A 27,813-nucleotide genomic window follows, 5' to 3' on the forward strand; every position below is an offset into this window, starting at 1 on the left:
CATGTCTTAGAAAAAACTACCTTGTATTCTTCAATAATCCAAAGATGAAATAGCTATTTTACTAATCTTTTCAATATTATCTACATTTATTAAATATCTTTTAACACTTTTCTATGCCTTTTTTAAAATAGTGAAAATGATTAGGAAATAACTGAAGCAATATTAAAACCTAATTTAAAATAATAAACAAGATGATTCAAAATTATATTTAAAATTTTTTTCACAATAGGCAATCTTCATTTTCAGTCACTGATGTTACATTAATACTGGAACTTATATTGTATGTATTGAGGGTGAGTGATTTTAATTCAAAACAAATTAAGCTATAGTTCATTAGCAAGTATTAAGTAAGGTTTATTTGGGGAATTAATAAAATTATCCAGCTTTTGTTAACTATACAGAAGTGTACATTAGCTGGACCATATACCCATGAATAATCTTTAATTCTGCCTCAGATTGCAAATAACCCGATGGGAAGAAGTTTAATAAGTATGCTAATTTCATAGGACCTAGTCAAATGCTGGGATTGTTATATAAAATAGATATGGCACAAATCAGGAATTTTGCTTTCCTCTCTTGTATTAATCCCCTTCCACCTAAACCAAGGCCCCAGTACTCCTCATCTTATCAGACAGTTTGGGCAAGACAAACGACCTAGAAAAAACAGTTGGACCAATGAAACTCAATCAATTTCCCAGATCCTATAGGTATGAATTTGAGGTTGAAGTAGATAAAAAGTAGGAGCTTGCTGTGTCAATTTTTTCAAATCAGAGAGTAAAAAGAAGCTTTCAGGTGGACTTGGGTCTGATATTGACTCCTGCAGGGTCTTGATAGGTTATAGAGCAATAGCCTGCAAAAGCCATGAATACCAAACAAGTCAGGCAGACCAAACTGTGATGCCTGCGGCTCCTCCAGCTGGTCTCTTCTAGCAGGTCACTTTCTGGAGACAACAAAGAATATGAGGAATATGTAGGAGAGGCACACTACTAAGAAATTGACACACATTTCAGATTAGACTCATTCTAAACCCATAAACTTTTTAAAGATCTTTTTATATGCTTCATTCTGTATTGTGATGATATAATAGATTTGTTACAAACCTCATGATTGTGAAAACCAAGGATTGTCTGATGTATTAAATGAAGGTCCTAAAAGGGAAATATTGCCAATGATACTCTTTTCTTTTCTCCTGTTATAAATGATATTTGTGCTCTCTGCTTTATTTTCAACATTTGTCAGAATAAAGGCCTGCATCAATGATTCGATCATTTTTGAGTTGACAGGTAACACACAAATAGATTAAAGTTACTGTAGCTAGAGAGCTATTTTTTAATGAATACTGTTTCCCACCTTAAATGACCTCTAACAAAAATTTCAACACAAAGATAACAAAAAGTATTCTTTTGGTAAAGATTAAGTGATAAAATTAAAACAGGAAAAGCACTCTTAAACTTGACATCTATAGAGGTATTAAATTTTGGTCAATTTTTTCTGAACATTACTGCAATAAAAGTGTAAAGATCAAATTTTCTAAGCAGATTTCTCTTCTGTAAAAATTTGTAATATCTTGGGATATCATATCTCAGACATACAGACATTTGTCCATAGATATAAGAAGCCAGAGGATAAATGTGTAGTATTTTATCCTAAAGTGTCAATTTTATTCCATGGAATATCCTTAAAAATATAAATATACATTATAGAATGTAATAAAAGAGATGCTGTTATAGTATGCAGTAGAGAACCCAATCTGTCTAAATATTTCAAGATAAAACAGCGTCTCAAATAAACTTCAACTATGAACTAAGTTTTAGTGGTGCTTTGATAGAAAAATTTAACAACCATAGTCATAATCTATGGTGTAAAGACACATACGCAAAATATCTAGAAGGAAATATATAATTTATTTTTTAACAAAAAATAGGTCAATATTCCAAAAAGATTCTTTTTCAGTAAAATCAGTAATTATAGTGATGATTACATTCCTCGTAAATCATTCAATGGGTAAAGCAATTTTCTATCTCCGTGTTTAACCTAATTTGAAAGTTTCTTTAATGTCTTACGTTACCTCAATCAAAGAAAAATAATAGCTATTATGCTGCTCGAAAATATTTTTGTCATTAGCTCTTTGTCAATAATTATATTGGCTTCCTTAGTTTATATTATCCTCTCTACATGCTCGGTTTTTCTTATTTAAAATACAGTTAACATGTCTCAAAATAACCATTAATATTTCATTTTTATCATCTAGAAAATATTTCAATAAAATCGCATAGATCCACATCAGTTTATATTGAGTTATCTTCACATCTAAGTTAACAAATCATCTCTCAAATAAATTCACACAATAATATTGATGATAATAGACTAAGATTCTATGTGAGAACAAGTTTTTAAAATGAATGTACATTCATTCACTCAACACATCAATTTATTGAGTGCCTACTATTTTTTCTATAACTTCTATTAAGTTAAAATATAGTAAATAAAATATTTCTATGATAAGATATAATAGAATGCTTCCCTGAGGAAATGACAGTAGACCTGAAAGGATGACCAACATTAACTATCAAGCTTTAGGTCCTAGCATTAGAAAGTGGTAGAGCTTAGACTGGAAGGCAGGCAGACTGACTCGAAGTCAATTCTTTTAACCACAAAGCACTATAGGAAAATTTACAGTGAATTCTTCTTGGATTGGACTATTGGTAGCATTTGAGAGAGGTAGGAAATCTCCTGCTTGGACCCCAGTTCTTCCATACAAAATGGCCCAGAATGGGAGGAGGAAGAAAGTTTTTATAAAACCCAATTTACGAAAAAAAAAAAAAAAAAAAGGGCTTCCCTGGTGGCGCAGTGGTTGAGAGTCCGCCTGCCATTGCAGGGGACACGGGTTCGTGCCCTGGTCCGGGAAGATCCCACATGCTGCGGAGCGGCTAGGCCCGTGATCCATGGCGGCTGGGCCTGTGCGTCCGGAGCCTGTGCTCCGCAACGGGAGAGGCCACAGCGGTGAGAGGCCCGCGTACCGCAAAAAAAAAAAACAGAAAAACAAAAAACGCCAATTTAATCTCTGCTGACAATTATTTCTAAACAAAAGAGATTTAGACTCAAGGTAAAGTGCAAGAGGAAAGCTTAATCATTTACCTGGGATTCAACCTTAGAGCATCAAAACAAAGATAACGGAGGCAAAACAAACCAAAGAAAAGGCAAGTGGGTCCTGCAGCTCTGCTGTCCCTGCTCCCGATCATACTAGCTAGCCTGATGGCCAGTAAATGTTCACTTCAATAGCCAAAAGCTGAGGGGAGCACAACCACATCCCCAGATCTACTCCTGGGACACAAGTCAATTCTAAAGGGAAAAGACATGGAGAAAATATACTGTGATATCCATTTGCTGCTGCTGCCTATCTCATTTTCTGACTCACGCAAAACAAAAAGTTGAACAAAGAATATAATCCATCCTGTAGCCCAAAATTGTTTTCAATTTCACTTAAAAATTATGACGATCCTCCCCCAACCCAGTTTTTATATGTGTTATCTTCTACTGTATTGATTAGAAGGCACGGCTCTTTCTCTATGCTTTGGAGGAGGGTAATTAGCATAGACAGTAGGTCTCTTTTGAAAGTTTGAAAGAATATAACAGTTCATTTGTCTGAGATTGAATTTAATTTGCAACAGGTGGGAAAAGTGGGAATGGTAAGGCAAGAGTAGTATTCTGGTGTAATTCTTAATATTTTCCATTATTATAGCTTTATGTATTTTTAAAATATTTTAAACAAATTTCAGATTTGAAGATTTATGTGAGGGACTCCCAGTTAATGGTCTAGCATGTGAGGATCTTGGAAGTCTCTGTTTTATTCTAACAGTAAGTAAAAAGCTAAACAAACTGAAAAAAAATCAACAACTCTTCTTCGCTCCTTCAGATAGTTGATGTCACAGGGAAATCAGCTGCACCAAATTGGAGAGACAAACAGGTGAATATAAGAATCACAGCTTACTAGAGCAGACACTGACAAGCAAATACACCTGTGGGAACCAGTGCTGGAAAGGGGAAATCTAAACGGTAATTGACAAATTGCTGGAGGTTCAGTGTGGACAAATTTGAGAGTTAAAAACTCAGAGTGGACCAAGTCAAGTAATGGGGGCCTCCGTGCTTTTGTATTACCTCTATTCCTCTATTCCTGATATTCCCATTTATTTTCTAAGTATTCAATAGTTTTTCCCTTCATAATTACATTCAGTCATTTGAGCATCATTATCATTATTTTTCTAACATGTTATACCAGACCTTTATCAACACATTTTATTCTTTTATGTTTAATAAAGAAATGGACGGAGGTATTGTACACCCTCTGTTTATAAAATATATACCTTTTTTTTATATTTAGCATCGCTGAATTGGAGATTTTCTAATTCTACACCTCCAATATCATTTCTGATTCAAGAGTTGTGGAAGAAAACATTTGTATTGTTTTTGTTTATAGTGTTTGCTTAATTTAAATATGCAGTATTTATTTCTGAGAACTAAACCTTAAAGTTTTTATGTCTTCTCACCTGTAGAATGAGCTAATACTGATCCTTGCCTTAGAGGGGTGTGTGGAAAAAATTAGATAATGCATGTAAAATGTATACAGCCAGGTAGATGCAATAAACATTATTGTTATTTAAAATATTTTTAAAAGAAAATAGGGTTGGATATATCAAAGAAGATAATGATGGAAAGTATGTCATTAAACCCAGATACCCAAGTGAAACTGGCTAATTTTTCCCGTTGTTTTTCTTGCTTAATTTTGATATCAGTGTTTATTATAGACTTCGTTAAAATTAAAAACATTCTAGTTAGTTTAATACCACAGAGTTATCTGTTCTTTAAAATATGGGAGAATAGGTCTATAGAACAATATAGATTATGAAAGTGGTATTACATATACACACACAACATATATATAACCTATAAAGTAATATCACTAACGTATATAGAATAGGAAGGATTACAGTGATTTTTTGTTTAGCCACTGCATCTCCTTTAAACAAAGACTACTTTAAAAATTCTCAGGGATAGGATTGAGAAGATGGGAGTCAGCAATGCTCATTGCTGGAATAGTTACACATTTCTGTTCAATACAATAGGTCTTGGACAAACCAAAGACATGGGAAATCTGATCCTTTGAGGAAAATCAATTATCCCCCAAATGTAATTTTCTTATTTATCCATTTATTCATGGAGCACTGAGTTTATGTATTCCTGAATTGTAGTTAGTGAAGGACATTTTAGGAAATTCTGACCAAATATAAAGTGATTAGTAACAACAAACAAAATATATTTTATCTCCAACAATGCTAAAACATAAGCATTTGCAAAATCGAAACCCATTCCTGAATAAGAAAAAAACAAGGGAAAAAAACGACAAGAAGAAAAACAATAAAACGTTTCTCAGTAAACATGAAAAAGAAGTAAAGCTTCTTGGCTAGATTCACTCATAATTTGGATGTTCAAAGAAAAAGTAAAATCTTATTGGTGTTTTTTCCAATAATTTGATCTTTTTCTTAAGCCTTCACCTTGCTGGCTAGCTGGAAAAGTTAACTAAATATCCATTCAGCAAAAACTATCTTCAAACCTTATTAAATTTTTAATCATAATTATTATACTATTTTATTATAATCATTATAATAAATTAATGACATCACAATTAATGATAATATATTATTTTATTATAATATATCATTTTAAATAATTTAAAAGAAACATTTTTATCCTGTAAGTCATTTTTAGATTAAAAATTTCTCAGTCTTTATTTCTTCTTATTTTTCTATTTTTGAGAAAAAAGCTGAAAATTAAAAATGGAGAAATAATATCTAGGGGGAAAAATAACAAAACTAAGCAGTCTTTCACTGTCTAACCATGCCTGTATTCTATGGGGCAATATATCTTGTACGCCCTCTGCTTGCACTCTTGCATTCAAGACTGACATTTGCAAAGGATGTATTGTAACTTGTGATCTTGTCTTGTTCAAAGCCTGGTAAGAGTCCCTGCCTGACTCGGTGGCATCCTAGCCCCTTGCAGCATTGTAGTCATCTGAAACATCTGGCTCTGACTTATTTAGTCCCAGACAGGGTATAATATTGCTCAGGGCAAAGCAACTAAAACCTTGTCCTCATGCTCTCCTTTGACAAGCTCCCAGATCCACTTTCTGCTTTCTGGTTCAATTACATTCCTCAAGGAACCTAGGAGTGGCTAAGAAATACTAAGATACAAACTTTTAGGACCTCCTTTTACCTGAATGTTTGCTGTCAAATTTTCTTTGATTTATTGGTACTGTGTACCAGTAAATTCTCTGCAATGCTACACTCAGTCTTAATCTCAGTAATCTGATCAGCTTTAGTGGCTCTGCACCTTCTAGAACCAGAGTTTTTGGTTTTTCTTTTATCTCCCTGTATGGCATCCTTTTACTGTACAACACCACGCTTCAAAGCGTTGCTGCCAAAGATAAAAGGATCATCTTGTCTACTTTACAAGTATGGTCCTACTCCCGTGGCCATGGGAATGATAAATGAGCATTAAAAGAATTAGGAAAATCTTCTCTTAAGAAAATACCTTGGCTTTCAATGTTATTATATTACTGCATAATCCTCCTTTTGAAGGTTAGATTTTTTCTCCCAATTTTCTAGGATAATTCCTAATTTTCCATTCACAAAACATATTCTCAATCCCAAGTAAATAATACTCAGACTAACTGAGGTAAATATTCTCTAGTCAGAAATCCCAATGGGAAAAACACATTAATAATTATTTTTAAAATCTCATCATTATTGCATATGTAGTTTTTACCCACACAATTATACTGTGAAAAATCTATCGAAGAGAAACAAATGCTTATATGACAGGATAAGTGCAATTATTTTTAAAATCTCATCATTATTGCATATGTAGTTTTTACCCACACAATTATACTGTGAAAAATCTATCAAAGAGAAACAAATGCTTATATGACAGGATAAGTGCACCCCATTTTTAAAATTGCAATGACAACAAATAACAAAATTCTAGATAATAATTATTGAATATATACTTTGTGCCAAGATATGAAAATATCTCAAAGGCATATTGTTAAGTGAAAAAATACAAGTCATATTAGAATAATTATAGAATGATATAATCTTCTTTAAATAAAAATGTTATTTAAAGAGATATATGTGCATAATTATGTTTATTAAATGTGCAAAGTACCAAGTTAACACAGAACAAATTGTTAACCAGAGTCTGTGGTTTTGTCTGCAAACAGGGAATGTATCAGTTAGGAGATTGACTTTGGATATTCATTTAGTTTTCCTCAGTATATCTTTGTTCTTTTGCCAGACTAGTTTCATAAATTAGTTGTACACCTTTTTTATAAATGAAAAATAAAGTAAACTGAATTATTTAAATACATGCTTAAGTGATTTAATAAGAAGGTTTTCATTAACATTCTGGAGGGAATAAATGATGATCCAGGTCACTAAACATGCTGGTGTCAAACCTTCAGTAACATTCATTTCTGAATCTCTGCTATCTGACAATTAAAAGCTATTTGCTCAAAAAGAGAAATAGCACATAGCAAAGTGGTCTGTTGCTAGGATTCCAGACTAGATTAATGTAGAAAATGTTGAGGAAAATAGTACAAAAGCAGTTCTATTTACACAGCATGAAATGTAGATTTTTTAAGCAGGGTCAGCTGACATAAAATGGAAGCTTCAAAAGAACCCATTTTTCACTTAAATGAAGTTGACAAGCAATTTAAGGGTTTTTTCTTTTTAGTTTTAAAGAAAATGTCTTTGAAAATTTAATCTTGATTTGAAGAAGCTCAAGTGTCTATATGTTGTGACTCATGAAACAATTTTCCTAAAAAAGATATTTAAGTTATTTCAGGTGCTTTTTAATTTGTGAATTTTTTTGCCTTATGTTAGCAGGGAAAATAACATTTAGGTTAAAGAAATTTCCAAGACATTAATTTCAATGTTATTTTTAATATTTCCTTTATAGAGCTTTTATCACTTATTGGTGAATATGATTTTATTCAAAGCAGATAAATTGCTTTTAAAATGAGATGCTAAACAACTATAAGACAGACTACAAATAGCATGCTGCTTTCTGCTCCTTTTTGGATTCATGATATTATTTTAAATGTCTTGCAGGCACTTACTGACATAGAAAATACCTTTTGATATTCATTTTGTGCATGCTATTTTATGTATCCTGATTTAGTTCTACCCTAATTAGTCAAGAGTAAATAATGTTAAAAATGCTATTTGATTACATCTTTAGCTTTTTTCTTTTTGTGTACTTTGTAGCTCTTCTTTGATACACATATGTATAAATTCATGTATCACATTTCTTTTAATTAACATCTATTGAAAGATGCCATGAAAAATACATAAAGGTAAATGTTCAAAGAAGAAACTGTTCATAATGTGAAATTTATTGCAATTTCAGTGAAATGCTATCTATATAAAATTCTAAAAGAATAAAAGTCTTGTTTATTTAATACAGATTATCATTTGGTTTACAATTCTTATAGACTTCTTTCCCTGGTAATTATTATTAATATAATCAATGTGATTTGATTTTTAACTAGTATATGTTAAGAAGTACACAACATTAGAAGTACTATTTATAAATTATATATAAAATTATATACAGTATACAATATAAATTTATAAATTATATACAGTATACAATATAAAATTATATACAGAAATTATAAACAGTTACATTCACTATATATTCTTACTATATTATTTTTTTCAATTTTTTTTTTTTAAATAACCGTCACAGAATAGGGGAAGGTAGCTCTTTATTGATGCTCTTTATTTTCATCTTGGTTCTTCATGAAAAAAAATCTACTTAAGATCATTTAAATTCAGATTACTCTCAACTACTCTGTTTACACAATAGTTCCCTGGACAAGAAGCAGTAAAAGAAAGAACACAAATCAAAACAAAGTAAATCAAAAAACCTATAGGCAACATATTAGTTATTATTATAGTATTAGAATGGATGTAGAATAGAATAAATGTATTTTTGCATAGGAAGAATTATCAATAGATTAAAAAGTTATTTGCATCTAGATTGGGAGTCTGGAATTGTCATGTCCATGCTACTATATTTAAAATAGATAACCAACAAGGATCTACTGCAAAATAAATTAAATTTTATGTATGTGTCAAATAGAAAAGCCAAAACACTGATTTTGCTTACTCTGTGAAGGAATAATGAGTGAATATAATGATTTAAATGTCTTTATTATTTTAAAAATATTATGCAACAATGAAAATATAGCATGTTCAATTTCACTAAACAGGATTTTAGCTAGATTTATAATTTTACATTTGGTGAAAGCTTTTCATCACCTCCCAAAATCTTATGCTTTCCTTCCATTATCAAGGAATTTGATTAGCCAATCTTACTGAAGAGATTTTTTTATTTCACTCGGTCTCACAAAAAGCATTTGCTAATCTCTTTATAACTGGAAGTTATAAGCTATAGTCACCCACAAACCTCTATCTGTACCCACTGTATAAAAGCTATGATCCCATTTCTGTGTCCAATTATGCAGTTGAAAGATATAGGAGGCACTTAATTTTTGTACCTTAGACAATGAAATTCATTAAACTGAAAGCAGCTATCTCTGAACATCCTTCACCCCAACATTCAAATTATTTCAATTATAAATCAAGTTGAATAAACAAAGATTACACATTAAAAGGTATAATTGGAATTGTTAATATATAAAGTAAGTCTTATGAGCATTACTACTGTACTTCAAGATATGAAAACCATAAAAAAAGGCACTGTAAATAGATTCTTGGAATGGGTCAAAATAAAATAGAAACAAAACAAATGATCCATATTATACCAGGAAATTTAATGCTACTCTTATTCCTCATGGTCTTTCTACAGAAGAGCCCAGGGTTTATTGCAAATAAATCATCAAAAATGAATTCTAAGTATCAAATGAGTTAATTTTGTCCATTAAATGAAATTGGTTCAAATCCTCTATACTACTTTGTGGGGGAGGTCTAATGCCTTCCTGAAGTTTCTTTAAATTCTCTCAAAATTACCTCTTGCTTAAATTTTCAGTTCCCACCAAACTACTGATCTCACCTATATATTACTTTAGATGGTTGTTCTCATGCCCCTGCACTACTGATTTGTATTAATCTTGCTAGAGCTGGCGAAACAAAATACCACAGACTACTTGGCTGAAACAATAGGCATTTATTTTCTTATTTATGGAGCCTAGAAATCCAATATCAGTGTGTCAATAGGGTTGGTTTTGGTGAGTCCTCCCTTCTAGGCTTGAAGATGGTCATCTTCTTGCTGTATCTTCATGTAGCCTTTCCTCTGTGTGCATACAGAGACAAGCTAAGACAGAGAGAGACAAAGATCTCTGATGTCCCTTCCTCTTATAGAGACACCAGTCTACAGGATTAGGGCCTCATTTAACCTTAATCACCTCTTTAAGAGCACTACCTTCATATAGACACACTGGGGATTAGGAATTCAACATATGAATTTGAGGGTGGGACACAAAGTAGTTCATAACATGACTCATGTGAAATTCACTCCAGCCTTTTTAAATTCTTTTATTTTTTATTTTTATGAATTTTATTTTTTAAATTTTTTTATACGGCAGGTTCTTATTAGTCATCCATTTTATACACATCAGTGTATACATGTCAATCCCAATCGCCCAATTCAGCACACCACCATCCCAACACCCCCGCGGTTTTCCCCCCTTGGTGTCCATACATTTGTTCTCTACATCTGTGTCTCTTCTTCTGCCATGCAAACCGGTTCATCGGTACCATTTTTCTAGGTTCCACATACATGCATTAATATACGATATTTGTTTTTCTCTTTCTGACTTACTTCACTCTGCATGACAGTCTCTAGATCCATCCTCATCTCAACAAATGACTCAATTTCATTCCTTTTTATGCCTGAGTAATATTCCATTGTATATATGTACCACATTTTCTTTATCCATTCATCTGTCTGTTAACGTTTAGGCTGCTTCCGTGACCTGGCTATTGTAAATAGTGCTGCAATGAATATTGGGGTACATGTGTCTTTTTGAACTATGGTTTTCTCTGGGTATATGCCCAGTAGTGGGATTGATGGATCATATGGTAATTCTATTTTTAGTTTTTTAAGGAACCTCCATACTGCTCTCCATAGTGGCTGTATCAATTTACATTCCCACCAACACTGCAAGAGGGTTCCCTTTTCTCCACACCCTCTCCAGCATTTGTTGTTTGTAGATTTTCTGATGATGCCCATTCTAACCTGTGTGAGGTGATACTTCATTGTAATTTTGATTTGCATTTCTCTAATACTTAGTGAGGTTGAGCAGATTTTCATGTGCTTCTTGGCCATCTGTATGTCATCTTTGGAGAAATGTCTATTTAGATCTTCTGCCCATTTTTGGATTGGGTTGTTTGTTTTTTTAATATTGAGCTGCATGAGGTGGTTATATATTATGGAGATTAATCCTTTGTTGATTCATTTGCAAATATTTTCTCCCATTCTGAGGGTTGTCTTTTTGTCTGGTTTATGGTTTCCTTTGCTGTGCAAAAGCTTTGAAGTTTCATTAGGTCGCATTTGTTTATTTTTGTTTTTATTTCCGTTACTCTAGGAGGTGGATCAAAAAAGATTTTGCTGTGATTTATGTCAAAGAGTGTTCTTCCAATGTTTTCCTCTAAGAGCTTTATAGTGTTCAGTCATACAGTTAGGTTTTGAATCCATTTTGAGTTTATTTTTGTGTATGGTGTTAGGGAGTGTTCTAAATTCATTCTTTTACTTGTAGCTGTCCAGTTTTCCCAGCAGCACTTATTGAAGAGACTGTCTTTTCTCCATTGTATATCCTTGCCTCCTTTGTCATAGATTAGTTGACCACAGGTACATGGGTTTACCTCTGGGCTTTCTGTCTTGTTCCATTGATCTATATTTCTGTTTCTGTGCCACTATCATAGTGTCTTGATTATACTAGCTTTGTAGTATAGTCTGAAGTCAGGGAGTCTGATTCCTCCAGCTCAGCTTTTTTTCCTCAAGACTGCTTTGGCTATTCACGGTATTTTGCGTCTCCATACAAATTTTAAGATTTTTTGTTTCAGTTCTGTAAAAAATGCCATTGGTAGTTTGATAGGGATTGCATTCAACCTGTAGATTGCTTTGGGTAGTACAGTCATTTTCACAATATTGATTATTCTAATCCAAGAATGTGGTATATCCCTCGATCTGTTGGTATCACCTGTAATTTCTTTCATCAGTGTCTTATAGTTTTCTGCATACACATATTTTGTCTCTCTAGGTAGGTTTTTTCCTAGGTATTTTAATCTTTTGGTTGCAATGGTAAATGGGAATGTTTCCTTAATTTCTCTTACAGATTTTTCATCATTAGTATACAGGAATGCAAGAGATTTCTGTGCATTAATTTTGTATCCTGCAACTTTACCATATTCATTGATTAGCTCTAGTAGTTTTCTGGTGACATCTTACAGTTCTCTATGCATAGTATCATGTCATCTGCAAACAGTTACAGTTTTACTTCTTCTTTTCCAATTTGTATTCCTTTTATTTCTTTTTCTTCTCTGATTGCCAGAGCTAGGGCTTCCAAAACTATGTTGAATAATAGTGGTGGGAGTGGACATCCTTGTCTTGTTCCTGATCTTAGAGGAAATGTTTTCAGTTTTTCACCATTGAGAATGATGTTTGATGTGGGTTTGTCGTATAGGGCATTTATTATGTTGGGGTAGGTTCCCTCTATGTCCACTTTCTAGAGAGTTTTTATCATAACTGGGTGTTGAATTTTGTCAAAAGCTTTTTCTGCATCTATTGAGATGATCATGTGGTTTGACTCCTTCATTTTGTTAATATGGTGTATCACATTCATTGATTTGCGTATACTGAAAAATCCTTGCATCCCTGGGTTAAATCCCACTTGATCATGGTGTATGATCCTTTTAATGTGCTATTGGATTCTGTTTGTTAGTATTTCGTTGAGGATTTCTGCATCTATCTTCATCAGTGATATTGGCCTGTAGTTTTCTTTCTTTGTGATATCTTTGTCTGGTTTTGGTATCAAGGTGATGGTGGCCTCATAGAATGAGTTTGGGAGTGTTCCTCCCTCTGCTATATTTTGGAAGAGTTTGAGAAGGATATGTGTTAGCTCTTCTCTAAATATTTGATAGAATTTGCCTGTGAAGCCATCTGGTCCTGGGCTTTTGTATGTTGAAAGATTTTTAATCACAATTTCAATTTCAGTGCTTGTGACGGTATTCTTATATATTCTATTTCTTCCTGGGTCAGTCTTGGAAGGCTGTACTTTTCTAAGAATTTGTCCATTTCTTCTGGGTTGTCCATTTTATTGGCATAGAGTTATTTGTAGTAATGTCTCATGATTCTTTGTATTTCTGCAGTGTCAGTTGTTACGTCTCCTTTTTCATTTCTAATTCTATTGATTTCAGTCTTCTCCCTTTTTTTCTTGATGAGTCTGGCTAATGGTTTATCAATTTTGTTTATCTTCTCAAAGAACCAGCTTTCAGTTTTATTGATCTTTGTTAATGTTTCCTTCATTTCTTTTTCATTTATTTCTGATCTGATCTTTATGATTTCTTTCCTTCTGCTAACTTTGAGGGATTTTTGAGATGTTTCTTGTTTCTTAAGGTGGGCTTGTATTGCTGTAAACTTCCCCCTTAGAACTGCTTTTGCTGCATCCCATAGGTTTTGGGTCGTCGTGTTTTCATTGTCATTTGTTGCTAAGTATTTTTTGATTTCCACTTTAATTTCTTTAGTGATCTCTTGGTTATTAAGTAGTATATTGTTTAGCCTTGATGTGTTTGTATTTTTTACAGATGTTTTTCCTGTAACTGATATCTAGTCTCATAGTGTTGCATTGTGAATATGACCATACTATGCAAAGCAATCTACAGATTCAATGCAATCCCTATCAAACTACCACTGGCACTTTTCACAGACTAGAACAAAAAATTTCACAATTTGAATGGAAACACAAAAGACCCCGAATAGCCAAAGCAATCTTGAGAAAGAAAAACGGAGCTGGAGGAAAAAGGCTCCCTGACTTCAGACTATACTGCATTGCTACAGTAATCAAGACACTATGGTAGTGGCAAAAAAAAACAGGAATATCGATCAATGGAACAGGATAGAAAGCCCAGAGATAAACCCACATACATCTGGTCACGTTATTTTTGATAAAGGAGGCAAGAATATACAGTACAGAAAAGACAGCCTCTTCAATACGTGGTGCTGGGAAAACTGGACAGCTACATGCAAAAGAATGAAATTGGAACACTCCCTAACACCATACACCAAAAAAACTCAAAATGGATTAAAGACCTAAATGTAAAAGAAAACAAAACAAAAACAAACAAACAAACAAGAAAAAGACCTAAATGTAAGGCCAGACACTATCAAACTCTTAGAGGAAAACATAGGCAGAACACTCTATGACATAAATCACAGCAAGATCCTTTTTGACCCACCTCCTAGAGAAATGGTAATAAAAACAAAAATAAACAAATGGGACCTAATGAAACTTAAAACCTTTTGCACAGCAAAGGAAACCATAAATAGGACAAAAAGAAAACCCTCTGAATTGGAGAAAATATTTGCAAATGAAGCAACTGACAAAGGATTAATCTCCAAAATTTACAAGCAGCTCAATATAAAAAAAAAAAAAAACAACCCAATCCAAAAATGGGCAGAAGACCTAAATAGACATTTCTCCAAAGAAGATATACAGATTACCAGCAAACACATGAAAGGATGCTCAAAATCAGTAATCATTAGAGATATGCAAATCAAAACTACAACGAGGTGTCACCTCACACAGGTCAGAATGGCCATCATCAAAAAGTCTACAAACAATAAATGCTGAAGAGGGTGTGGAGAAAAGGGAACCCTCTTGCACTGTTGGTAGGAATATAAATTGATACAGCCACTATGGAGAACAGTATGGAGGTTCATTAAAAAAAAAAAATAGAACTACCATACAACCCAGCAGTTCCACTCCTAGGCATATACCCTGAGAAAACCATAATTCAAAAAGAGACATGTACCACAATGTTCACTGCAGCTCTATTTACAACAGCCAGGACATGGAAGCAACCTAAGTATCCATTAACAGATGAATGGATAAAGAAGATGTGGCACATCTATACAATGGAATATTACTCAGCCATAAAAAGAAACAAAATTGAGTTACTTGTAGTAAGGTGGATGAACTTAAGAGTCTGTCATACAGAGTGAAGTAAGTCAGAAAGAGAAAAACAAATACCATATGCTAACACATATATATGGAATCTACAAAAAAAAAAAAAAGGTTATGAAGAAACTAGGGGTGGGATGGGAATAAAGACACAGACCTACTAGAGAATATACCTGAGCACATGGGGAGGGGAAGGGCAAGCTGGGACGAAATGAGAGAGTGGCATGGACATATATACACTATCAAATGTAAAATCTATAGCTAGTGGGAAGCAGTCGCATAGCACAGGGAGATCAGCTCGGTGCTTTGTGACCACCTAGAGGGGTGGTATAGGGAAGGTGGAGGGAGGGAGACGCAAGAGCGAAGAGATAGGGGGATGTATGTATATGTATAGCTGATTCACTTTGTTATAAAGCAGAAACTAACACACCACTGTAAAGCAATTATACTCCAATAAAGTTGTTAAAAATAAGTAAATATATAAAGTCTATTTTGTCTTATATGAGAATTGGTACTCCAGCTTTTTTTGATTTCCATTTGCATGGAATATCTTTTTCCATCCCCTCACTTTCAGCCTGTATGTGTCCCTAGGTCTGAAGTGGGTCTCTTGTAGACAGCATATATAAGGGTCTTGTTTTTGTATCCATTCAGACAGTCTACGTCTTTTGGTGGGAGCATTTAATCCATTTACGTTTAAGGTAATTATCGATATGTATGTTCCTATTACCATTTTCTTAATTATTTTGGGTTTGTTATTGTAGGTCTTTTCCTTCTCTTGTGTTTCCTGCCTAGAGAAGTTCCTTTAGCATTTTTTGTAAAGCTGGTTTGGTGGTGCTGAATTCTCTTAGCTTTTGCTTATCTGTAAAGGTTTTAATTTCTCCATTGAATCTGAATGAGATCCTTGCTGGGTAGAGTAATCTTGGTTGTAGGTTTTTCCCTTTCATCACTTTAAATATGTCCTGCCAGTCCCTTCTGGCTTGCAGAGTTCTTCTGAAAGATCAGCTGTTAACCATATGGGGATTCCCTTTTATGTTATTTGTTGTTTTTCCCTTCGTGCTTTTAATATTTTTTCGTGTGTTTAACTATTCATAGTTTGATTAATATGTGTCTTGGCATGTTTCTCCTTGGATTTATCTTGTATGGGACTCTCTGTGCTTCCTGGACTTGACTGACTATTTCCTTTCCCATATTAGGGGAGCTTTCAACTATAATCTCTTCAAATATTTTCTCAGTCCCTTTCTTTCTCTCTTCTTCTTCTGAGACCCCCATAATTCAAATGTTGGTGCATTTAACGTTGTCCCAGAGGTCTCTACGACTGTCCTCAATTCTTTTCATTCTTTTTTTCTTTTTTCTGCTCTGCAGTTATTTCCACTATTTTATCTTCCAGGTCACTTATCCACTCTTCTGCCTCAGTTATTCTGCTATTGATTCCTTCTAGACAATTTTTAACTTCATTTATTGCATTGTTCATCATTGTTTGTTTGCTCTTTAATTCTTCTACGTCCTTGTTAAACGTTTCTTGTATTTTCTCCATTCTATTTCTAAGATTTTGGATTAACTTTGCTATCATTACTCTGAATTCTTTTTCAGGTAGACTGCCTATTTCCTCTTCATTTGTTTGGTCTGGTGGGTTTTTACCTTGCTCCTTCATTTGCTGTGTGTTTCTCTGTCTTCTCATTTTGCTTAACTTGCTGTCTTTGGGGTCTCCTTTTCGCAGGCTGCAGGTTCGTAGTTCCCGTTGTTTTTGGTGTCTGCTTCTATTGCTAAGGGTGGTTCAGTGGATTGTGTAGGCTTCCTGGTGGAGGGGACTAGTGCCTGTGTTCTGGTGGATGAGGCTGGATCTTTTCTTTCTGGTGGGCAGGACCACATCCAGGGGTTGTTTGGGGGTTTCTGTAATCTTATTATGATTTTAGGCAGCCTCTCTGCTAATGCGTGGGTTTGTGTTCCTGTCTTGCTAGTTGTTTGGCATAGGGTTTCTAGCACTGTACCTTGCTGGTTGTTGACTGGAGCTGGGTCTTAGCGCTGAGATCGAGATCTCTGGGAGAGCTTTCACCATTTGATATTATGTGGAGCCGGGAGGTCTCTGGTGGTCCAGTGTCCTGATCTCGGCTCTCCCACCTCAGAGGCACAGGCCTGACATCCAGCCAGAGCACCAAAACCTTGTCAACCATACGGTAGTGCAAAGGAAGGTCAACGCCATGTCCAGAGAGTAAGGTGGCCCTGGATCTGGTCCCAGGACACTTGCTTTTTTTTTGTTTCCAGTCCCTCATTCCACAGAAAAGAGGTATCTGTGGCTCCTGGAGCAGGGAGATTTGCAAAAACCCCAGGACCTGAAAAGGGTGGAGTTGTTTTTAAGTCATTGTCTAGTATGTCTGGTGTGTGTTTCTTCACAGACAGTTTCTGAAGTTTTGTTTTGTTCATCTGAATGGGCCATGTTTCCTGTTTCTTTGTTTGCCTTAAAATTTTTTGTTGAAAATTAGGCATTTTAAGAAAGAACAAACTCTCCCAGTCTTTGCAGTCTGGTGTGGAAGGCCTTTACTAATTAGCAGGCTCTTAACTCTCAAGATCAGCCTGATGTAAAGGTGTAATTTCTTCTCAGGTGTATTTTGGACATATGTCCTGTCTGGACCTGTGTGTGTGTGCTTCTTTTTCCATTTTCCCTCAGCTGCTTTTAAAAGACTTAATTTCCCAAAGAGTCTCAACCAGCATTGTCTCAGGGTCTTAAATGATCTACTGTATTACTATGCTTATAATCTCTTGCTCCCAGGCACCTGTTGAGTCTTCAGTCCTCCTTCAATTTTCATGTACTGTAAGACCTGCCATGCCTCTATGACTTCTATTCTGAGATCCTAACAATGCTGTCATTCCTGCCTGACCTCCAAGTAAGGCAAGATATATGCTTGTCCCTTAGAAAGCCCACAGACAGGTCAGAATATTACAAACATTGCAAACGTTTTCTGGTCTGAGGGAAAGAATCTGGTATTGAGCCACTTCCTCCCAGTTGTATAGCACTGGGGAAGCAATGAAACAAGGGTAAGTAAAAATGCTATGAAATTTCCTACCATTTTTAATATTACTTTTTCTTGTTTGGGCATTTGCTTAGTTGTTGTAGACTTCTGACTGGTTTCCAGAACCTCTAGAAAGTTATTTTAGTCAGCCTATGGTTTTCTATTTGATGTTAGTGTTTTGAAATGGGATGGGAGCTTCCTGTCAACTTAGTTTCTCAAAGGTAACCTAAGACACTGTGGAAAAAATGTAGTATCTTCATCATAACTGGTTACTATATGTCTGATTCTGTAGGCATATAGTATGTGGTCTCCTCAGGCCAAAAAAGCACTTTATCAGAGCAAAACAATCTCTCAAATATTAATTTGCATGGGGGAATTCAGAGTGCCGGCATCTTTACTCTTTCCACTCAAACATACTCAACAGGAGTGCTAATGTAGTGTGATCTCTACATATATATGACTGCAATCTCTCTAGTTACTTGTAAATAAGTACACTTTTACAAGCAACCTGCTCACTGCTGTCTGTTTAGGACTGAAGTAACATTTGCCTTTACTCATGTGGAGATTCTTGAGAACTCCCTATAGCTATCACATTTTCTACAGTCATGAAGATTTAACACCATATATCAATCTACCTTAGGTTTCTTTTGTTCTTCCTCTTTGATTGCTTCTGGTTGTAGATTAGGGAGATAAAGATAGTAGCACTGGCTTACAACATAAAATGAGTCATATTTAGGTAATTTTTCTCTTAGTATATTTTAAAATATCTTCTATTTTTAAAGATAAATTAAGCAGCACACTGTTATGACCCTCTGCCATCACTTATCTTTGTTACCATGACTACGGTTTTTACTATGTATGATGAACATTTTTCAGGAGCAAGAACTATACGTAAAACTTTGTTCGTATATTAAACACACATATATACACATACACACACACACTCATACATATACAGACACAAATATATTACAAGGCTATACAGTATAGTGGTTAAGAGAATAGGTTCTGGCACTAGTCTTCCTAAGTTTCAATCCTAGTTCTATTATTTACTCCTGCTGTGACTTGGGGCACATTACTTAACCTGTCTGTAACTCATTTCTCCCAGATGTAAAATGTGGATAAAAGTAATATGCAGCAAAATTTTATCAGAACTAAATTAATTGGCAGTTACAAAATGCACAGACTATTTCCTTATATATAATATAGTCCCAGTAAATTAAATAAATAGATAGATAGATAGAATATACATAATTTAGTTTTGACAAATTTAAAGTGTTTGTGCTAAATGACTGCCTAAGTTGAATTTTACTTGTGTACAAGGTATACCAGTTTTTTCTTTAGTTTACTACACATTCCAGCTTTTCTATATGAATTTTATTTTCTTTATATATAAATACCTAAATACAGTGCTCATTAAAATGCTGGCTTTAGTTACCATGAGAAACCACTCAGGTTTTATATGTTATATAAATAGGATGACAATAACAAGGGTGGCTATAAGTATAATAGTAAACACTTTTAAGAGTGAAATTGGCAATATTACTAATTATGATAACAAGCATATTTTAACACTTTTTCAAGAAATCCAGGAGATAAATATTAGATTTAAGGGCTTAATAGCTCTAGAGGCCACAGTGAAACCACAAGGATATAATTTAAATTATCAGAAAGAACATAGCTAAATAGAGGTAAAACGAATATTGCCAAAAGAGAAACCATGTCACAATTCAGCTCCAACCCTAATTTGAGTAAATTGGTCAGCCCTATTCCATTGGTATAAAAAATAATGAATAAACTCTGCCTTACAGAAGATAAAATTACCTGATGCTTCTATACTTAAAAAAAAAAGTTAATAGAGAAAAACATGGAAAATGAAATAATATTTGATTAATTTTAAAAAGACAGAGAGGGATAAATTAATTTAAATAGATGATTTGGAAAAATTAGAAATTAAAATTTAAATATGTCAGTAATGACTTTAAATATGTAAAGACAAAAGATATAATCAAAAAAACAATGCCAGAGTATATTAAAAATTTTAAAGATATGCTATTTATAAGATGTATATCTTACAATAAGGTATTATAATTATAAATAAAATGAAGGGAAAATATATCATGCAAACTAACTAAAAGAAAATGAAAAAGGAAAAGCCACAGTTGAACTCATTTTCAATGAGGAAAGACTGAAAGTGCTTCCTCTAAGATCAGGAACAAGGCAGAGATGCCCACTCTTGACACTTCTATTCAACATAGTGCTGGAGGTCCTAAGCCAGAGTAATTAGGCAAGGAAAAGAAATAAAAGTTATCTGAATGGAAAGCAAGTAGTAAAATTATCTCTGTTCACAGATGGCATGATCTTATATGCATACAACCCTAAAGATTCCACAAGAAAAACTGTTAAAACAAATAAACACATTCAGCACAGTTGCAGGATACAAAATCAACATATGAAAACCACTTGTATTTCTATACACCAACAATGAACAATCAGAAAAGAAAATTAAGAAAACAATTATATTTATAAGAGCATCAAAAAGAACAAAATACTTAAAAATTAACTTAACCAAGGAGACAAAAGACTGGTACACTGAAAACTACAAAATATTTCTGAAAGAAATTAAAGAAGATACAAATTAGTGAAATGATATCCCATGTTCATGGGTTGGAAAACTTAATATTGTTTAGATGTCAATACTACCCAAAGTGATCTACAGATTTAATTTAATTCTTATTAAAATCCCAATGATATTTCTTTGAGAAATAGAAAACAATCCTAAAGTTCATATGAAATCACAAGACCATAAATAGTCAAAACAGACTTGAAAAAGAGAATCAAAGTTAGAAGTCACACTTCCTGATTCCAAAACTTATTACAAATCTACAGTAATCAAGGATGGTGACTCTAATTCAGTGTAGCTTTAATCTCAGCAATAGAATATTTGTATAACCTTTTATTGCTACATTTGCCAAATACCTATTGAGATATTTAAGGCTATTTGCTCTGTACAAAATGGCTATAAATTCAGTGTTCTTTTTATTTCTTTTGACTGATATTTGAATCTTTTCCCCTAATTTCCATTCTAGCAACTGTCAGTAAGTATGACCAATCCTAATTTGTGGTTTGCAATATTCTATTTTTTAAAATATTGGAAACAAGAGAACAAAAGTTATTAGAAACCTAGGTAAAAAGTATCCAGTCTCTGAGAGAGTCTTAGCTTTCTCACAATTCACATTCTAGGTATGTGAGCTGTTGTTTATATGCTTAGAAATGTGTGAAATCTTACATTTTTACATTAAATATCAATGGTATACTTTACACTGAACATTGTTATTATTTAATATTATCTTATTCTCTCTCTTTTTAAAAATTTAAATCCCTTTAGCTACTAAAGAGGAAAAAAGCATTATTTAGAAATATACAGCTTTCTTATGATTATATTATCACTGTGAAGGATACAAAGGCATACAGTATGAGTGAAGATAGCCCAAACATTACTGCATAATAATCCTCTTGCCTCCATAAAAAAATTCTCAGAGGTTTAGATAGTAAATATTTATTTCTGGTTCATGCTACAGGTGCAATGCAAGGAGTTCTGCTTAATATATTACTAACTCAAAAATCTAAGTTGATAAAGGCTTCGTTGCAAGATGTACTTCTACATTTGAGAAATAAAAAAAGAAAAGAGGGTAGGTAGTGTAGAATCTGGCTCTCAAATTATTTCACATTTTATTTTCCAGAGCAAATCAAGCTTAATTTCAAAGGAGTGGGGAAATGTGATCAGTCCCCTACAAAATATGCACAAGGAGAAAACTGGAATATTTGAAAAAATACCCTAATGATCACTACACACAGTTCTAATAAATTTCTAGAAAATAATTTAACAGGGTTCATAAAACCCTGGAAAGTCTAATAAATTGCAGGTGTATGAATTCTGTGACAATGTTTGAAAAACAAGATGTAAAATGCCTTTGTCAGATTATCAAGGATTCAAGGAATTCTTTCATTAGAAAAGCATGAAGAAATTATATTATGTATCAGGAAAATAAAGAAATATTTCCAAGTAGACTTTACTCATATAATGTGACTATATTTGAAGTATATTAGAAGATTTTAGTCAGGACTATATTTCTTGTCCTGAAATTTCTCTGTAATGTGATAAATAGTATTATTTCTTAGGATCTTGGTTGTTCCACTTCATCTTTGCAACAGCAAAATCAGGACATATGCTGATTAAGGGAATTGCTTTAAATTCACTGGAACAAATACCACCTTGTAACATTAATTCTACAATGCTTCCCTTTTCCCATTTAGAACATCGAGTTCTAGGTTAAATGATGAATCTGTGATCTTGGAAGAAACCAAAGTAGATAAAGAGTTATATTCTGTACTAAATTGAAAAGTTTTATTTCCTATTTCAGACCTCTAAAGTACAGGGAAAATTCATATTGCTCTTTGTGCTGACAAATCTCTTCAAGAAGTGATTCACTTTTTGCCATCAAAATGGAGTAGATGAATCTGACTCATTAAAAAAGGTTGTTATGAAAGAGGTTGTGATGATGCAGATTAATTTCCTACCATTCTGTGCTTTAGAAACTTTAAAACATTTATTATTACCATGTTTATGTGCTTGTGCAGTTCAGTAAAATGACAGCAACATTTTATCTCAAGCAGTTAGAGAAGAATGCATTTTTAAAATACATTTATTGGGCATTTTACTGAAATACAGGGCTGTAATAATGCATACAACAGCATTATCATAAATAGTAGCTATAATAAACAATAGTTTAAAAGATTTTATGGGAAATAATAGCCAAAAAACAGCTTTCTCTCACTGTCTAGGATATATACTTTAAAACTATTAGAGTTTCCCCTCTCCTATAGTTAATAGAATGTTTATATTTAACTAACATTGCAAAAAAGTTGATAAAGAATTGTCAGTATGATTTTTGTATGTCAGATGTTCATATATATTTTGCTAGCTTCATTTTGTAAGCAGTGTTGAAATATGCAAAGTGAAATAAAGAACAAAAGACATTACCTAGAGTAAAACAAATCCTTTTTTTCCCCACTAATTGCTTAGATTGTTTATGTATAGACATATTCAGGTTTTCAAAAAATTTTCCAGATGGTCATATGAAACTGTCTTTCCTCATATTGTTAGTGAGAATCAGTAATATTTGATTACATTAATTGATTGATATTAAACTTGACTTTTTTACCTGAAATGTACTATGAAACATAAGGTTATTTTTTTTAAGAACACAAATAATTTGGGATAAGAATTTTTTAGTTGAATGATTTTTAAATAAAGGGAACTGAGTAAGTAGCTGTATGTTAGCAAATGTATTTAGTTCAAATAATTCTTTATCTGCATTTCTTATAAAATAGGCAAGAGATTTTATAGGCAAGAGATACTAACCTCAGTCATCGTAAAGGGCAATCAGACAAGCCACAAGGTTTTAGACTAGGAGAGGGGATACATACTTCACAGCTCCTGTGAGATTTACAGCATGTAAAACGGACTTTTATGACCCTGGATGAGATTGTGCTTCAGTACTGGATGTATCCATTTTTTATGGTCATTAAAAGTTATTGAGTTAACTGCTCATTATACAGTTTAATCTTCACTCTTACTTTTGATCTACTTTTAGGAGAGCTGAAGTAGTTAAGTTAAAATAAATGTTCTTCCAAAACTTTGAAAATGTGTAAAATTTGACCTCAGCTATAAATGTGTTTGAGATTCAGAAAGGTTTCGTTGGTTTGATTAAGTTATTTTTCATTTATATGCATTGCGAATACCTTTACCTAGTCCATAGCTTTCATGCCTACTCTTTTCAATGCTGTCTTTGGAGAAGTTTTTAATTTAAATGCAGTCCAATATATTAATTCCTTTCCTTTATGGGTAGTGATGATTTATGCATTCTTTTAAATAAAACTTTCTACACCATAATTCAAGAATGTATTCTCTTAGCACTTTCTAGAAGCACTAGGAATTTATTTTTCCTCTATGTTTATACAACTAATCCATTTGGAGTGGATTTTCTATATAGGGTTATGTTGGGGGTAGAAGCTAGGTACATTGAGATTGTTAAAGTAATTAAAGTGGCTTAGATTCAAAATGCAATATTTAGTCAGGTAGGATAGGGGTATATTTTTCTCATTCCCAATCTCAGGGAAAAGTTTTCAATATTTGAAAAATAAGTATGAATTTTTTTGTAGAGTTTTGTAGGTGCTACTTACTGAATAACAAAGTTTTCTTAATTTTTCATTAGTAGTTTCTATAATGAACAAGTGTAGATCTTTTGAAATATATTTCTTCCAATATATTGAGGATATAAAATTGTTCTTCCTTATTTCTTAAATATAGTGAATTACGATGGTTTAATTTCTAATGTTAAATCAATCCTAAAATCCTAGGCTAAACATATTTATTTGTGATTTTTAACTATTTTACATATTCTCAGATTTGTGATTTTTATCCTCTGTGTTCCTGAGGGAGGCCTACTTGTAATTTTTTTCCTGGTGGTACCCTAGTCCCATTTTGTTGTTAAGATAATGATAACTCTATAAAAAATAAGCTTGGAATTTATTTACTAGTTTCCTGATCTTCTAATAATTTTATTTAAATGGCTTTATTTCTTTAACTATTTAGAGGGAGTTGCTGATAAATCCCAGCTGGGCCTAAAAGTTTCTTTTTGGGAATATGAAAATATGGATTCAATTTCTTTGATAGATTCAAGACTGATTAAATATATTATTGATATATGTATTGGTATCAGTTTTGTAAATTGTGCTTTCTAGGAATGTGCCTATATCTTCCAAAATATATTGGTAGAAAATTGTTCAATATTGAGGAGTCTGTTTCCTGGTTAACAACTTACATATGATTTTTCAGGCCTGACCATAGATGATTACAAAGTCTTTACCTGACAGGCCTCATGAAGGAAATCTGCCCTCCCCACACCAGACTTGAAGCACAGCTAATGCACTGCAGCCTATGAAGAGAAGTGCACTCAAGGTCTCAGCCCCCAGGCTGGCCATGCTCTTTTGCATATTTACATTGCTAGCCCAGCACCTTCATTCCTAGGTCTCATCTGAGACCTCAGACAAAAGTCTTTTTTTTTTTAATTTTTGTTTACATCTTTATTGGAGTATAATTGCTTTACAATGGTGTGTTTGTTTCTGCTTTATAACAAAGTGAATCAGTTATACATATCCATATGTTCCCATGCTCTTCCCTCTTGCGTCTCCCTCCCTCCCACCTTCCCTATACCACCCCTCTAGGTGGTCACAAAGCACAGAGCTGATCTCCCTGTGCTATGCGGCTGCTTCCCACTAGCTATCTATTTTATGTTTGGTAGTGTATATATGTCTGGGTGATTCTGCTGAGCCCTTTATAATGGGGAAGCAAGGGGAAACCTTGAAGATATTTTTCCCACTCTGACTTAAAACCCTGTATTTTCCACTCCTAGCCCTTCTCCTTTCCACGCCCTCTACACCTGCATAACCCCAAGTCGAGGTCCATAGAACCGCTGAAACATTTTGTTTGCAACTTCCTCAGCAGTGATATGACCTCCAAGACTTCTGCTACTCCACCTGACCATCAAGTGTGCGCCGCTCCATGGGGAACAATGGACGGGGCGTGGGGGGGGGGTCAAGTGCTTTCTCAGGTTTTAGACTCTTTATAATACCATCTCAGTAAGGATTAAATCATATCACATAATTATAATTCCTTTTCTGTGGTTAGAATAATTAAGATCTAGTCTCTTAACAAGTTTGATGGTTACAGTACATGTTGTTTATATTTACTATAATGTGCACTAAATCTTCATTTCCATTATAAATAAATGTTATCGACTATAGTCACAAAGTTATACATTAGATCCTTACATCTCATTCATCTTATAACTAAAAGTTTGTACGGTACTACCAACCTCTATTTTCCTCATCCCCAAGCCACTGGCATCCACTTTTCTACTCTTTTTTACTTTGAGTTCAACTTTTTATTTTTAGATTGCACATAAAATTGATCCCATGAGGTATCTGTCTTTCTCTGTCTGACTTCTTTCACTTAGCATAATATCCTCCAGGTTCATCTATACTGTTGCAAATGGCAGGATTTCCTCCTTTTCGAAAGCTAAATAATATTCCATTTTATATATACATATATATACACACCACATTTTCTCTATCCATTCATCCATGTATGAACACTTAAGTTGTTTCCATACCTTGGCTATTGTGAATAATGGTGCTATGAACATAAGAGTGCATATATCTCATTGGCATAATGATTTTTTTTACTTTGGGTGTATACTGAGAAGCAGGATTGCTGGATTTTAGTATAGCTCTATTTGTAATTTTTTGAGGAGCCTCCATACTTTTTTCCATATTGGCTATACCAGTTTACATTTCTGCCAACAGTGTATAAGTGTTCTCTTTTCTCCACATCCTCATCAGTATTTGTTATCTCTTGTCTTTTTGATAATAGTTATCCTAAGAGCTATGAGGTGATATCTCATTGTGGTTTTGATTTACATTCCCTTGATGATTAGTGATGTTGATCACCTTTTCATACCTGTTGGTTCCTTGTATGTTTTCTTAGGAAAACTGTCTATTCACATGGTCTGCCCATTATTTTAAACTGAGTAATTTATCTTTTTGCTATTGAATTATATGAGTTCCTTGTATATTTTGAATATTAACCCCTTATTCAATATGGGGTTTGGAAATATTTTCTCCCATTCCATAGGTTGCCTTTTCGTTTTGTTGATGTTTCCTTTGCTGTGCAGAAGCTGTTTATTTTGATGTAGTCCCACTTGTTTATTTTTGTTGTCTTTTCTTTTGGTGTCAAATCAAAAATATCATTGCCAAAGCCAATGCCAAGGAGACTATCCTTTGTATCTTCTTCTAGGAGTTTTAAGGTTTCAGGTCTTATGTTCAAGTCTTTATTCAATTTTGAGTTGGTTTTTGTGTATAGTGTTAGATAGGGATCCAGTTTCATTCTTTTGTATGTTTTCCCAAGACCAGTTTCCTCAACATCATTTATTGAAGCTGCGATCCTTTCCCCATTGTACATTCTTGGTTCCTTTGTCAAAAATTAATTGATCTTAAATGCACAAGTTTATTTTTTGGCTGTGTATTTTGTTCCATTGATCCATGTGTCTGTTTCTATGCCAACACAATACTATTTTGGTTACTATAGCTTCATAATATAGTTTGGAATCAGGAAGTGTAATGCCTCCAGCTTTGTTCTTCTTCCTTGAGACTTCTTTGACCTATCAGAGTCTTTTTTGGTTCCATACAAATTTTAGGATTGTTTTTTCTATTTCTGTGAAAAATGTTATTGGAATTTTGATAGAAATTACATTGATTCTGTAGATTGCTTTAGTTAGTATGAGCATTTTAACAATATTAATTCTTACAATCCATGAACACAGACTATCTTTCCATTTATTTGTGTATTTGATCGAAGTCTTATCATTTTTAGTGTACAGATCTTCCATCTCCTTGGTTAATTTGTTCCTATGTATTTTA

Source organism: Pseudorca crassidens, chromosome 1, assembly GCF_039906515.1.
Source record: "Pseudorca crassidens isolate mPseCra1 chromosome 1, mPseCra1.hap1, whole genome shotgun sequence".
Taxonomy (NCBI): domain Eukaryota; kingdom Metazoa; phylum Chordata; class Mammalia; order Artiodactyla; family Delphinidae; genus Pseudorca; species Pseudorca crassidens.